This window comes from Salmo salar, chromosome ssa10 (genome assembly GCF_905237065.1).
Source record: "Salmo salar chromosome ssa10, Ssal_v3.1, whole genome shotgun sequence".
NCBI classification, from domain to species: domain Eukaryota; kingdom Metazoa; phylum Chordata; class Actinopteri; order Salmoniformes; family Salmonidae; genus Salmo; species Salmo salar.
The window spans coordinates 25169691-25186208 of record NC_059451.1 but is presented as its reverse complement, the minus strand read 5'-3'; the positions used below and the strand labels follow the sequence as shown (position 1 = coordinate 25186208).

At 42.5% G+C, this 16518-nt stretch overlaps 2 non-coding genes across 2 annotated transcripts; both read right to left on the bottom strand.

The window, feature by feature from the left end:
* Positions 1 to 6117: 6117 nt before the first annotated feature.
* Positions 6118 to 6190, bottom strand: trnav-aac (transfer RNA valine (anticodon AAC)). Its single transcript has one exon. It is a non-coding gene; the product is annotated as a tRNA-Val (tRNA).
* A 250-nt stretch (positions 6191 to 6440) lies between these two features.
* On the bottom strand, positions 6441 to 6512 carry trnad-guc (transfer RNA aspartic acid (anticodon GUC)). The gene has a single exon. It is a non-coding gene; the product is annotated as a tRNA-Asp (tRNA).
* Between the last annotated feature and the right edge of the window lie 10006 nt (positions 6513 to 16518).

The following is a 16518-nucleotide window of genomic DNA, read 5'->3' as shown; positions in this document are numbered from 1 at the left end:
GGAGATAAGGGGGGACTTTACCTAGCAGGGTCTTGTAGATGACCTGGAGCCAGTGGGTTTGGCAACGAGTATGAAGCGAGGGCCAGCCAACGAGAGCGTACAGGTCACAGTGGTGGGTAGTATATGGGCTTTGGTGACAAAACGGATGGCACTGTGATAGACTGCATCCAGTTTATTGAGTAGGGTATTGGAGGCTATTTTGTAAATGACATTGCCGAAGTCGAGGATCGGTAGTATGGTCAGTTTTATGAGGGTATGTTTGGCAGCATGAGTGAAGGATGCTTTGTTGCGAAATAGGAAGCCAATTCTAGATTTAACTTTGGATTGGAGATGTTTGATGTGAGTCTGGAAGGAGAGCTTACAGTCTAACCAGACACCTAGGTATTTGTAGTTGTCCACATATTCTAAGTCAGAACCGTCCAGAGTACTGATGCTGGACGGGCGGGCAGGTGCAGGCAGCGATCGGTTGCATAACAAAATGTGGAAAAAGGGAAGGGGTCTGAATACTTTCCGAATGCACCACATATCACATTGTACAAGATATTTAACGCCTGTGTTTTAATGAGATAAGCTCACAGGTCTGTCCCCTCTATCCTGTCAAGGGACCCAGACCCTGTCATCCTGATTCAGACTCCTCACACCTGTTTCTTGTGCCACAGTGCACAAAATTATTCTCGAAATGTCCTATCTTTTTAACACTCTCAGATATGCACACCTAAAACTCATTAGTATTGACAATCAGATATGTGCTTTCATGGATATAAACAATACTTTTGGGGGTTCTTATCAACATTTCAGAAAAAGGCCTATTTAATTACATTAAATGGTATGTAGTTGCCTCTTAATTCCACTAGATACAGTAATGAGCAACAATTAACCCTGGAGTCTATTTTAATCCAGTTGGTATTTAGAGTTTTGAAATGGCAAATAAATAGGAGTGACACAAACACTGTATTAAAATGAGAGGCAGTCAGACTTCTGTATCACTATGCTTTTTTATGGTTATATTGCATTTTACCCACCCACCGCTGTCAAATCCTTGCTTCCTCCGTACTTGTTTCCTCCATTCCTCGCCCCTTTCACAGCACATGCCTCTGCCATGCCTCCTTGCCCATTCAACATTTCCTCATCTCCCACCCTTTCTAATGTGACTGTCCCCGATGCTCCTCCCTTTTTCCACTGCCCCGCCTACAAAGTTTCTCCCTGCAGGCGGTCACTGACTCCGAGGTGCTAAAGGAGCTCCATAAACTTGACCCCAAAAAACCATCTGGTTCAGATGGTTTAGACCCTTTCTTCTTTAGGGTTGCTGCCCCCATCATCGCCAAGCATACGTATATGTACATAAAAATATACAAATGAGTGATGGCCGAACGGCATAGGCAAGATGCAGTAGATGGTATAGGGTACAGTATATACATATGAGAAGAGTAATGTAGGGTATGAAAACATTATATAAAGTGGCATTGTTTAAAGTGACTAGTGATACATTTAATTACATCAAGATGGCAAGATGCAGTAGATGGTATAGCGTACAGTATATAGATATGAGATGAGTAATGTAGGGTAAGTAAACATTATATATATATATATATATATATATATATATATATATATATATATATATATATATATATATATATATATATATATATATAAAGTGGCTAGTGATAAATTGATTACATCAATTTTTCCATTATTAAAGTGGCTGTAGTTGAGTCAGTATGTTGGCAGCAGCCACTCAATGTTAGTGATGGCTGTTTAACAGTCTGATGGCCTTGAGATAGAAGCTGTTTTTCAGTCTCTCGGTCCCCGCTTTGATGCACCTGTACTGACCTCGCCTTCTGGATGATAGCGTGGTGAACAAGCAGTGGCTCGGGTGGTTGTTGTCCTTGATGATCTTTTTGGCCTTCCTGTGACATCAGGTGGTGTAGGTGTCCTGGAGGGCAGGTAGTTTGCACATGCTTTGTGCAGACCTCACTACCCTCTGGAGAGCCTTCCGGTTATGGGCAGAGCAGCTGCCATACCAGGCGGTGATACCGCCCGACAGGATGCTCTCGATTGTGCATCTGTAAAAGTTTGAGTGTTTGTCAGTGCACTATTTTTGGTTTACATGCAAAAAATATCTATAAAAAATCTAGCAATTTGTATTTTTTGTAAAATAAATCAAATGTATAAAAAACAGCTGTTTTCATGTTGCTGATTTTTCTGTTTGAAATCTAAGAACAATTGCCCAAAAAGTACACAGACCTACAACCGGTGGCTAGTTTATTAGGTACACCACCCCACGAAAATGGTTCACTCCTAAAGACAGTCAGTCACGTGGCCGTGGCTTGCTAAATAAAGCGGGCACACAGGCATCGAGGCATTCAGTTACTGTTTGATTGAATGTTAGAATGGGCAAAACAATTGACCTAATCAACTGAGTGTGGTATGATCATCGGTGCCAGGCGTGCCGATTCCAGTATCTCAGAAACGGCCGGCCTCCTGGGCTTTTCACGAATGATAGTTAAGGGTTTACCGAGAATGGTGCGATAAAAAACATCCAGTCAGCGGCAGTCCTGTGGGTGAAAACAGCTCGTTGAAGAGAGGTCGAAAGAGAAAGGAAAGAATCGTGCAAGATAAGAGGCGAGCCACAAATCGACAAATAATGGTGTGCAGTACAACAGTGGTGTTCATAATGGCATCTCGGAACGTACAACTCGTCTGTCCTTGTCACAGATGGTCTATTACAGCAGGACAACCACACCAGGTTCCACTTCTATCAGCTAAAAACAAGAAGAAGTAGCTCCAGTGGACATGTGATCACCAACACTGCACAATTTAGGAGTGGAAAAACATTGCCTGGTCCGACAAATACTGGTTACTGTTGCGTCATGCTGATCGCAGAGTCAGGATTTGGCGTAAGAAGCATGAGTCCATGGACCCATCCTGCCTGTTGTCAACAGTACAGGATGGTGGCGGTGGTGTAATGTGTGGGGAATGTTTTCCTGGCACACGTTAGGTCCCTTGATGCCAATTGACTAATACATCCTAGCCCCAAATAATTCAGGCTGTTCTGGAGGCAAAGGGGGTTCGACCCCGTACTAAATGGGTGTACCTAAAAAAACTGTCCACTGAGTGTATATTGAATTTCAATATGGTAGATATTGTAGTCATTGTCTGTGTATCAAGTTTACAAAGTATCATTTCAAATTGACCAAAGTTTCATATATTCAACTTCTCAGATGCAGTTTTCAAATTCAGTTCTCTAAATATGGTATTAAAGTGACACTTCCTTGTTTTGTAGGCTAAAACCAACCTCAAATGTGCATTGTCAATGTCACGTAAACACGGTCATTTAAGATATACACTGAATAAAAATATAAACGCAACACGTAGTGTAAGTCCCAGGTTTCATGAGCTGATATAAAAGATCCTCACAATTCTCACAAAAAAGCTTATTTCTCTCAAATGTTGTGCAAAAAAAAAATTGTTCACATCCCTGTTAATGAGCATTTCTCCTTTACCAAGATAATCCATCCACCTGACAGGTGTGGCATAACAAGAAGCTGATTGAACAGCATTACACAGCATCTTGTGCTGGAGACAATAAAAGTATATTTAAATGTGCAGTTTGTCACACAACAAAATGCCACAAATGTCTCAAGTTTTTAGTGAGTGTGGAATTGGCATGCTGACTGCAGGAATGTCCACCAGAGATGTTGCCAGAAAATTTAATGTTAATTTCTCTACCATAACCTGCCTCCAACAATGCTTTAGAGAATTTGGCAGTAGGTCTGTGTGTTTTGGACATTGAAACTTACCAATAGCAATGTGTAGCTTGTCTTGTCCATTTGTTCAGCTCCAATGCCATGTTGACCATGTTCGATCCGCTATCGGTGGTCAAACATACTTGACGCGACTCTTTCAAGCACCAGGATGAAAGTGCCTCCCTCAGCCCAGCTGCAGTTATTTCTCTGGTGTGGTCATCTGGGAAATAAGAAGTCTGAAGGCCTTTGCTTTGAAGATACCAGTTGTTGTCAATGTAATGAATCGTGAGGCTAATGTATGGTCCTGTGGTCCGACTTGACAGCAGTGGTAGAGAAGAATGCAGCGTTACGGATTTCATTGGCAACTCTATCCCGACATTCTGTGTACAGTTCTGGGAGACATATTTTGCGGTATTTACGGCTCGGGATCTCGTATCTTGGGTCTAGAGTTCGAGTCAACTTTCTGAAACCATCTTTCTCCACAGTTTGAATTGGTTCCATGTATTTTTCTATGTGATATGTAATTGCACTAGTTATCTCCTTCCACATCTTGCTCTTCTTGTCATAGGGAGTACCACTAACGAATGATGCCTTGAGAGATAACTGAGTGCGGGTCTGGCTTGAAGATATCTTGGGACTTGCTCCACTGCTCCGGGGGTTTGTTGCACACATTCTGGTAGATTCGTCATATTCATGCACATGCAGGGTTTCCACCTTAGGCTAGCACAATGTGTCGACACAATTTACACAGTACTGTTTGTTGGTCGAGGTCGGATATCTTAAAGCCAAACCAGTCCCAAAGGACAGAGGAAGCCCCTATTTTTCGAACCAAGTCTTCGTCGTCCTGCAAATCAACCTCAATAGCATTATTTCCTTGTCTTCAGTAATCCTCGGCGCAGAAGAGTAAGCAAGCATAATTGTTTTAGTAAAATAAACAATTTGAACTAGCCCACTAGGCTGTTTCACTCAACGGATTTTTTTACCAAACAAAAACGCTTTATTTCATACATTTATTAATTTATTATGATATGCATGATATGGCAAAATCCATATCATGGCACAACGTCATACCGGTATTCACGTTCATACCGGTATACCTCCCACCCCTACTTCTATAGAAATAGTTCCTGCCTCTCGCTAAATAGTATTAAGCAGATTATTCAGTTGACGTACCTATCGGTCGTAGACTGTGCAATATCATCTCTGTAAACGCAGCTGCCATTAGATGCCGTTTATCATTGCGCACTGCGCTTTATCACAAGCGACAATTTTTCTACTTCACTGTATTCTCTACCAGAAAGTTGATTGGCCCACTTTGATGTCACGTAGGTTGATACATTGCTATGTTTTCATTTATAAAGCCCTTATACAAAAAGTCCCACTGTACCTAACATGATTACTGAATTTTAGACATTACTAAACTTTAGACATACGAGTTACCACACCCAGTCTCATGGATGGCTAGCTCTGGAAATTCCTTTGATCTCTACGGAGTTAGCTAAATCAGGTTTTAGTTTCTTTGCACCTTATTTGTGGAACAATCTTAAAATTGTTCTTACATTTGATGTTTTGGTGCCTCGACGCCACTTCAGAAAGCTGATTGATGAACTTTTTACTGATGAATGTGTTTGTTTTTTTATGACCGTGTTTTTCTTTCTGTTTGCAGTTAGTATTTATTTTTTGATGTGTGCATTTTCTGTAATTGTTTTTAAACCCAAGGGCCAAATGGGCCAATACTTCCAGGAACGCCTATTTGAAAAGCAGTTTCTAGGCATCTTCATACTAAACAATCTTCGGTAGAACTTTCAGTCAAGCACCAGTCCTCAAGAGAAACTTCATAACAATATTGTGACAACATGCAACACATGAACACTGGCCTGGAATACAATGACATTGCGAAAGTATGCAAAAAAAATAGTAGGAAACAACTTTGCCATCATTACGATGTTGTCAAATTTACTGTGGACAGATGGCAACGTTACCATTCCCTAGCAAAGTTTGTAAAAAAATACCAAGCAAAAAGACCTGGTGCTCTCCCCTCACTCTTAGCTAGCTGGCTAACGTTATAACGCATCTTCAAGTCAATCTGACGACATCACAATGAAGACAAAAGGTTTTCCTCACAATTTTTTGCCTCCTTTAGAAATGTAATTGTATTTCCAAGCTACTATAATGCACTTTTGACTAAATCTTAATCAACACCAGTTAACAATACGTTGAGTATAATGTTCAGTCGGGAGTCAGTGTCCCAAAGAATGTTCAAAACAATAATGGTACAATTGTGCAACACATGAATACTGTATTTATTTGTTTGTTTATTTTCACACATTGGCCATAGATTAACACTACTATTTACTTTTTGAAAATGTGTTTCCGCCCGGTCTCGAACCGGGGACCTTTCGCGTGTTAGGCGAACGTGATAACCACTACACTACGGAAACTGAGCATGACATGCAGAAGTACTCCAAATACACCTATTGCATATTAACTTGCCCTATAGAATACAGTAGCTTCTATACAGCAAGTTCTCATTTACACATAGATATAGGTTATTTTAAGAAATGCTGAAGACCGTTTTGTATATATTTACAGTTGAAGTCAGAAGTTTACATACACTTAGGTTGGAGTCATTAAAACTCGTTTGTCAACCACTCCACAAACATTGAAAAAGGTTCAAACAAAAGAGTATTTCTCCCCGTCGGGGAATTGAACCCCGGTCTCCCGCGTGACAGGCGGGGATACTGACCACTATACTAACGAGGATTAGCTGTAAACGACATAATGGTTTTTATAAGACTGCTCATCTAATTATCGTTTTTAAATAGCGATTTATCTTTATTTAGGCTATTCAGTTAAGAAAAATACTTATTTACAATGACGGCCTACACCGGTCAAACCCGGACGATGCTGGGCCAATTGTGCGCCGCCCCATGGGACTCCCAATCACGACCGGTTGTGATACAGCCTGGATGTGATGGGTTGTAATTATAAACGGAGGTACAGTGCCTTCAGAAAGTATTCACACCACATTAACTTTTTCTACATTCTGTTGTGTTACAGCCAGGGGTGAATGTAAGCTCATACAGTCCAGTATGGTGTCCCGCAAAATAAATAGTGGGGGTATGCAGTACCAGTAAAACATGAGCCTATCACAATAATTAAAACGAAATGTCAAGAAAACTGTAGGCTATAACATCTCTTTATCATTACCGCATGTCAGGCATGAAAAATTAGCGAATGGCTTGAACCTAAGCCCCAAAATGCGATGTGGTTAGACGAAAACACTGAGATGAGTGGCCAACACAGAGGCGCGCAGACAACAGTGGTGCCACATCTGCTCCTGCTACGCCCTCTGGTGTTCATTCGGTGTCTTCTTGGCCTGCAGTTACTCCCCCTGTACACCCTCTCTCTCTCCCTCTCTGTGTGATTGTGTGGTTGGAGACAGGTGTGCTGGAGTCAGAGCAGATCCCTACCAACTGCAACTCGTTCCATAATCAAGACTTCTACAAATACTCAGTCTTGATCCTTCCACCTGGCCAGATTGTAATCTCTGCTCATTTACTGCTCTGTCTCTGGCTCCTGTCTCCCGGTCCACATCTCACCACCCAACTACTTGCTCTGGATTTTACTCACCACCACTAACTTGCATTCTCCTTGGGACCTGTTTACCCTGTTCTACTCAGCTAACTCAACCTCAGTCTCCACATCTGTTTTTTATGCAACTCATCCAACTCCACATCTCCCTGTGTAACAATAAATATTTTGGTTCATTCATCCCTGTTTCCTCATCTGAGTCTGCTCTTGGGTTCCCCTGTGTCACTCCGCTTAACAAGTGGATGTATAAATGCTGGCCTAATGACAATCGCAAAATGTCATTACACTTTTTGGTGTTTTGTGTAACAGATGTCTCTTTCCCTTCACCACTGTTTGGAGGCTGGAAATACTGTATGTTGTGAGTGGATGAACATGCACATGTATCCTAGCAAAGGCGTCATTTGAAGTGATTGACAATCAAATGAAAACATCATGACTGGTTGTGTTGATGCCACAAAGGTAATACCTTTTAAAGGTCAAATGACCAATCTTTACAACTAGGTCCAGAGAGATCCTATTGGATAAATAGGGATTCTATGTAATTCTATTATTAGCGACCAATTTGACAGAGCGTGAAGAATTTTTAAAAGAATAATACAAATATTGTACAATCCAGGTGTGCAAATCTCTTAGGGTGGGTTAAACCAACATGGTTTAAATTAATCTAGGATTAGAGATAATCTAGGTTTTGTAAATGCAGGTTTATAATTAATCAGAGATGTCTTGCACCACTTAATTTTAAAGCTGGATTAGTAAATCTATGAATACCGGTTTAAAACTATGATTAGTGACACCAATATATGAGGTATTTCGTGAGTTGAAACGAAGTAGCTAGCCTACTTGACAAATGAGGCCACAACATTGCTGTTCCTTGATAAAATAATAACAATGTAATGTTAGAATTAATGCAACTCCATCGTGAAAGGTTCTCATGGGTTGGCTGATTTGAAATAAAATCCGTTATTTGCCAGTACTAGACAGAAAACGAATTTGTTAGCTACTGTAGCTAGCTAGTTTATAAACCAAGCTAGCTAGCATACAACATTATTTATTATTCTCGTTACTTAACGTTATTTAGCCATTTATTATTTGTCCGCTAGCCACCTGATCATTTATTTGAGCAACAGGCTTAAAATGAATCTAGGTTTAAAGCGAAAACTAAACTTAGATAAGAGGATCAATTTAATTTAACTAGGATTAATTTAAAACAATTTTTAAAATGTGGTGCAACAAGATTAATAGATAAACCTTGATTTAACCTAGTTTAACAGTTAATCCATGTTGGTGCAACCCACCCTTAGAGACTTCCCCAGAAATACTCACAGCTGTAATCGCTGCCAAAGGTGATTCTAACATGTATTGACTCGGGTGTGCGAACATTTAAACATAGAAAAAAATCCCTAACAGAAAAACTCTTATTTTACTAACTTAAAATTAAAAGTGCAGTTACCACACAACTACCACTAACAGGCCCCCGATCATCATCCTAAAGGTACATTTTTTTATTAAACAAATACCTAATGCAACAATGCTGTAAAGTATAAGATCTGCATCTTTTAAATTACTTGACACGGATATAAAGTGCTCAGCACGTCATCGTTGTTAACAGTTGGGAAAATGGCAGAGAGTGAGAAAGTCAAGCGACAGCAGTGAATTTCTGTATGGCAATAGGCTACTTTTAGAAGTTAAATGAGAAGGTGATGAAATGCAAACTTTGCATGGTGGAATTGAGCTACAATGGCAGTACAGGTGCACCCGTTGCTGGCATCGGTGTGATAAGACACAGAGTGAGAAAATCACAAGTTGATTTGCAGCCATGGTCAATTGTAAAAGATGTAGGCTTCAATACCCTAATGGCATATCTAGAACCCGACTTGTTGGACGTTATTTGTCACACGTGCCGAATACAACAGGTGTAACCCTAACCGTGAAATGCTTACTTACAAGCCCTTAACCAACAATGCAGTTCAAATACAGTTAAGAAAATATTTACTAAATAAACTAAAGTAAAAAAAATTATATCTTAAAGTAACACAAGAAAAGTACGTAACAATAACGAGGCTATCTACTGGGGGTACCAGTACCAAGTCAATATGCGGAGGTACAGGTTAGTGGAGGTAATTCGTAACATGTAGGTAGAGGTAAAGTGACTATGCATAGATAATAACCAGCGAGAAGCAGCAGTGTAAAAACAAGGGGGCGGGGGGTTCAATGTAAATATTGTTCAGCAGTCTTGGGGGTAGAAGCTGTTAAGGAGCCTTTTGGACCTTGACTTGACGCTCCGGTACCGCTTGCCATGAGGAAGCAGAGAAAACAGTCTATGACTTGGGTGACTGGAGTCTTCGACAATGTTTTGGGCCTTCCTCTGACACTGCCTAGAATATAAGTCCTGGATGGCAGGAAGCTTGGCCCCAGTGATGTAATGGGCCATACGCACTACCCTCTGTAGCGCCTTACGGTCAAATGCCGAGCAGTTGCCATACCAGGCGGTGATGAAATCGGTCAGGATACTCTCAATTTATTTTATTTCACCTTTATTTAACCAGGTAGGCTAATTGAGAACAAGTTCTCATTTACAACTGCGACCTGGCCAAGATAAAGCAAAGCAGTGGGACACAGACAACAACACAGAGTTACACATGAAATAACATGGAATAAACAAGCCAATAACACAATAAACAAGTCAATGATACAGTAGAAAAAAAGAAAGTCTATATACAGTGTGTGCAAAAGGCATGAGGAGGTAGGCAATAAATAGGCCATAGTAGCGAAGGATTACAATTTAGCAGATTAACACTGGAGTGATAACTGAGCAGATGATGATGTGCAAGTAGAGATACTGGTGTGCAAAAGAGCAGAAAAGTAAATAAAAACAGTATGGGGATGAGGTAGGTAGATGGGGTGGGCTATTTACAGATGGACTATGTACAGCTGCAGCAATCGGTTAGCTGCTCAGATAGCTGATGTTTAAAGTTGGTGACAGAAATATAAGTCTCCAGCTTCAGCGATTATTGCAATTCGTTCTAGTCACTGGCAGCAGAGAACTGGAAGGAAAGGCGGCCAAATGAGGTGTTGGCTTTGGGGATGATCAGTGAGATATACCTGCTGGAACGTGTGCTACGGGTGGGTGTTGTTATCGTGACCAGTGAACTGAGATAAGGCGTAGCTTTACCTAGCATAGACTTATAGATGACCTGCAGCTGGTGGGTCTGGCAACGAATATGTAGCGAGGGCCAGCCGACTAGAGCATACAGGTCGCAGTGGTGGGTGGTATAAGGTGATTTGGTAACAAAATGGATGGCACTGTGATAGACTGCATCCAGTTTGCTGAGTAGAGTATTGGAAGCTATTTTGAAGATGACATCGCCAAAGTCGAGGATCGGTAGGATAGTCAGTTTTACTAAGGTGAGTTTGGCGGCGTGAGTGAGGGAGGCTTTGTTGCGAAATAGAATGCTGATTCCAGACTTGATTTTGGATTGGAGATGTATAATATGAGTCTGGAAGGAGAGTTTACAGTCTAGCCAGACACCTAGGTATTTATAGTGGTCCACATATTCTAGGTCAGAACCGTCCAGGGTGGTGATGCTAGTCGGGCGGGCAGCGAATGGTTGAAAAGCATGCATTTGGTTTTACTAGCGGTTAAGAGCAGTTGGAGGCCACGGAAGGAGTGTTGTATGGCATTGAAGCTCGTTTGGAGGTTAGTTAGCACAGTGTCGAAGGAAGGGACAGAAGTATACAGAATAGTGTCGTCTGCGTAGAGGTGGATCAGGGAATCACCCGCAGCAAGAGCGACATCATTGATATATACAGAGAAAAGAGTCAGCCCGAGAATTGAACCCTGTGGTACCCCCATAGAGACTGCCAGAGGTTCGGACAACAGGCCATCCGATTTGACACACTGAACTCTGTCTGCAAAGTAGTTGGTGAACCAGGCGAGGCAGTCATTAGAGAAACCAAGGCTATTGAGTCTGCCAATAAGAATACGGTGATTGACAGAGTCGAAAGCCTTGGCCAGGTCGATGAAGACGGCTGCACACTACTGTCTTTTATCGATGGAGGTTATGATATCGTTTAGTACCTTGAGCGTGGCTGAGGTGCACCCGTGACCGGCTCGGAAACCGGATTGCACAGCAGAGAAGGTACGGTGGGATTCGAAATGGACAGTGATCTGTTTATTAACTTGGCTTTCGAAGACTTTAGAGAGGCAGGGCAAGATACATATAGGTCTATAGCAGTTTGGGTCTATACTGTCACCCCCTTTGAAGAGGGGAATGACCGCGGCAGCTTTCCAATCTTTAGGGATCTCGGACGATACGAAAGAGGTTGAACAGACTGGTAATAGGGGTTGCAACAATGGCGGCGGATAGTTTTAGAAAGAGAAGGTCCAGATTGTCTAGCCCAGCTGATTTGTACGGGTCCAGGTTTTGCAGCTCTTTCAGAACATCTGCTATCTGGATTTGGGTGAAGGAGAAGCTGGGAAGGCTCGGGCGAGTAGTTGTGGGGGGGGTGGAGCTGTTGGCCAGGGTTGGAGTAGCCAGGTGGAAGGCATGGCCAGCCATAGAGAAATGCTTATTGAAATTTTAGATTATCATGGATTTATTGGTGGTGACCGTGTTACCTAGCCTCAGTGCAGTGGGCAGCTGGGAGGAGGTGCTCTTGTTCTCCATGGACTTTACAGTGTCCCAAAAAGTTTTGGAGTTAGAGCTACAGGATGCAAATTTCTGCTTGAAAAAGCTAGCCTTTGCTTTCCTGACTGACTGCGTGTATTGGTTCCTGACTTCCCTGAACAGTTGCATATCGCAGGGACTATTCGATGCTATTGCAGTCCGCCACAGGATGTTTTTGTGCTGGTCAAGGGCAGTCAGGTCTGGAGTGAACCAAGGGCTATATCTGTTCTTAGTTCTGCATTTTTTTGAAAGGGGCATGCTTATCTAAGATGGTGAGGAAATTACTTTTAAAGAACGACCAGGCATCCTTGACTGACGGGATGAGGTCAATATCCTTCCAGGATACCCGGGCCAGGTCGATTAGAATGACCTGCTCGCAGAAATGTTTTAGGGAGTGTTTGACAGTGATGAGGGGTGGTCGTTTGACCGCGGACCCATAGAGGATACAGGCAATGAGGCAGTGATCGCTGAGATCCGGACTTGAAAACAGCAGAGGTGTGTTTGAGGGCAAGTTGGTCAGGATAATGTCTATGAAGGTGCCCATGTTTACAGATTTAGGGTTGTACCTGGTGGGTTCCTTGATGATTTGTGTGAGATTGAGAGCATCTAGCTTAGATTGTAGGACTGCCGGGGTGTTAAGCATATCCCAGTTTAGGTCACCTAACAGAACGAACTCTGAATCTAGATGGGGGCGATCAATTCACATATGGTGTCCAGGGCACAGCTGGGAGCAGAGGGGCGTCGATAACAGGCGGCAACAGTGAGAGACTTATTTCTGGAGAGATTAATTTTTAAAATTAGAAGTTCGAACTGTTTGAGTATAGACCTGGAAAGTATGACAGAACTTTGCAGGCTAACTCCTCCCCCTTTTGCAGTTCTATCTTGATGGAAAATGTTGTAGTTGGGTATGGAAATCTCTGAATTTTTGGTGGCCTTCCTAAGCCAGGATTCAGACACAGCAAGGACATCAGGGTTGGCAGAGTGTGCTAAAGCAGTGAGTAAAACAAACTTAGGGAGGAGGCTTCTGATGTTAACATGCATGAAACCAAGGCTTTTTCGATCACAGAAGTCAACAAATGAGGGTGCCTAGGGACACGCAGGGCCTGGGTTTACCTCCACATCACCCGAGGAACAGAGGAGGAGTAAGATGAGGGTACGGCTAAAGGCTATCAAAACTGGTCGTCTAGAGCGTTGGGGACAAAGAATAAAAGGAGCAGATTTCTGGGTGTGGTAGAACAGATTCAGGGCATAATGTGCAGACAGGGGTATGGTGGGGTGCGGGTACAGCGGAGGTAAGCCCAGGCACTGAGTGATGATAAGAGAGGTTGCATCTCTGGACATGCTGGTTATAATGGGTGAGGTCACCGCATGTGTGGGAGGTGGGACAAAGGAGGTATCAGAGGTATGAGTGGAACTAGGGGCTCCATTGTAAACTAAAACAATGATAACTAACCTAAACAACAGTATACAAGGCATATTGACATTTGAGAGAGACAAAGTGAGGCATAACGCAATCACAGGTGTTGATTGGGAGAGCTAGCTAAGACAACAACGGGTAAGACAACAGCTAACAGCTAAAACAATAACAACAGGTAAAATGGCAATGAATAGGTTGAGAGGGTCAGTTAACTACACACAGAGCCTGAGTTCGCGGCTGGGGCCGACAGATAATGTGGTGATGTGGACACCAAGGAACTTGAAACTCTACCCGCTCCACTACAGCTCCGTCGATGTTAATGGGGGCCTGTTCGGCCCTCCTTTTCCTATCATCCACGATCAGGGAGAGGTTGTTGTCCTGGCACTACACTGTCAGGTCTTTGACCTGGTCCTTATATGCTGTCTCATCGTTGTCGGTGATCAGGCCTACCGCTGTTGTGTCATCAGCAAATTTAATGATGGTGTTGACTGCTTGGCCAAACACGACTCCGTGGGTGAACAGGGGAGTACAGGAGGGGACTAAGCAGGTACCCCTGAGGGGCCCCAGTGTTGAGGATCAGCGTGGCAGACGCGTTGTTGCCTACCCTTACCACCTGGAGGCAGCCCATCAGGAAGTCCAGGATCCAGTTGCAGAGGTAATCCGTCTGGCCCTCGTGGCTTTGTGAATGTTGACCTGTTTAAAGGTCTTGCTCACATCGGCTACGGAGAGCGTGATCACACAGTCTTCCGGAACAGCTAGTGCTGTCATACATGCTTCAGTGTTGCTTGCTTCGAAGCGAGCATAAAAGGTATTTAGCTCGTCTGGTAGGCTCGTGTCACTGGGCAGCTACCAGCTGGGTTTCCCGTTGTAGTCCGTTTAAGTTTGCAAGCCCTGCCACATCCGACAAGCATCCAAGCCAGTGTAGTAGGATTAAATATTTTTCCTCTATTGACGCTTTGCCTGTTAGATGGTTCGTCTGAGGGCATAAAAGGATTTCTTATAAGCGTCTGGATTAGTGTCCCGCTCCTTGATAGCGGCAGCTCTAGCCTTTAGCTCGGTGCGGATGTTGCCTGTAATCCATGGCTTCTGGTTGGGATATGTATGTACGGTCATATCACTGCAAGGAGCCATCACATTCATGAGAAGTGGGACATGACTGACAACTTGGAGAAGAGGCACACAACAGAGAACCTAAAGCGTTATTAATACCATCGTTGCTTAGTGGGTGGGGGCCAGCCATAAGGTGAGCGAGCCCCATCTGGTAAGTTTTCCACTAGTTGCCACAGCCACAAAGTCAAAATTGTCTATATCGGTACATTGAACTGCATTGCCCCCCTAGTGGTCATACGCAGAACCACATCTAATTTGTGAAAAAATGTGCAGTTTAAACGTTAAGATAAATTCTACATTTGTCACATCCCTAGTGTGAATACTTATGTAAATGAGATCTGTAGTTCATTTGCAATACATTTGCTAAAATGTCTAAAAACATGTTTTCACTTTGTCATTATGTGGTATTGTGTGTATTGATGGGTGAGAAAAAGTATATTTTTAATCCATTTTGAATTCAGGCTGTAACAACAAAATGTGGATTAAGTCAAGGGGTTTGGAAACTTTCTGAAGGCACTGTAGCTAGCTAACGTTTTTCGTTTGGCACAATCTGAACATTTTAGCAGAGAGATTAAACAGTGAAACTACACTTGCTCTTTTTGTCACATAAACTGAAATTAGGGGAACTATTTGAATTTTAGCATTCAGGAAATGGCAGAGCAATTTCTGCATAGTGCATCTTTAAATCATGATGTACCTACCTAAAAAATATATGTATGAAAAGGCAACAAATCATGATGTACCTACCTAAAAAATATATGTATGAAAAGGCAACAGGACTTCCTGACTGACCAAGTCTGTCCATAATAAAGCGCTTCTCTACCTTCTTAACAGCACTATCATCAAGGCAGGTCCTACAGGCTCTAGTTTTGTCGCACCTGGACTACTGTTCAGTCGTGGAGTCAGGTGGTGCCATAAAGAGGGAAAATTGCATTTGGCTCAGAACAGGGCAGCACAGCTGGCCCTTGGATGTACACAAAGAGCAAACATTAATAATATGCATGTCAATCTCTCCTGGTTCAAAGTGGAGGAGAGATTGACTTCATCACTACTTGTATTTGTGAGAGATATTATAAGCACTGAGCTGTCTGTTTAAACGACTAGCACACAGCTCAGACACCCATGCATACCCCACAAGACATGCCACTAGAGGTCTCTTCACAGTCCCAAGTCCAGAAAAGACTATAGGAGGCACACAGTACTACATAGAGCCATGACTACATGGAACTCTATTCCACATCAGGTAACTGATGCAAGCAGTAGAGTCAGATTTGAGAAAAACTGATAAAAATACACCTTATAGAACAGCGGGGACTGTGAAGCAACATAAACATAGGCACAGACACACGCATGCACACACATGATTACATAGGCACAGACACACGCATGCACACACATGATTACATATGCACAATTTACACACGTACACATGGATTTTGTGTTGTTGATATGTGGTAGTGTTGTAGGGGCCTGAGGGCACACACTTAGTGTGTTGTGAAATCTGTTATGAATGTATTGTAATGTTTTTAAGATGTTATAACTGCCTTAATTTTGCCAGAGCCTAGGAGGAGTAGGTGCTGCCTTGGCAGAAGCTAATGGGGGATCCATTATAAATAAAAATAAGTCAACCACAGGGATCGGAGCAGGTAAACATACGACAAGAAGTGGTAGAGGGAAGAGAGGATAATAACAAAATAGATGGATTAGCGTCACAAAAACAATGTGCATGCTTCAATGGGCCAGAAGTCAGTATGTTGTGATTCTGGATGGCCAGATAACTAGCAACAATGACAAGAAGCTGCCATGTAGGGAATCGTAACTGGCTCGTTTCAGCTAGTTTTATCTTGTTCTTGATACCATGTCTTGTTTTGAGGTGTTTTAACTGATATCACATCTATGTTAATATGGCAAAAATTCACTAGCTAGCTAACCAACAACTGTAACAATATATTTGAGAGACAACAAGTGCTCATTATGCACA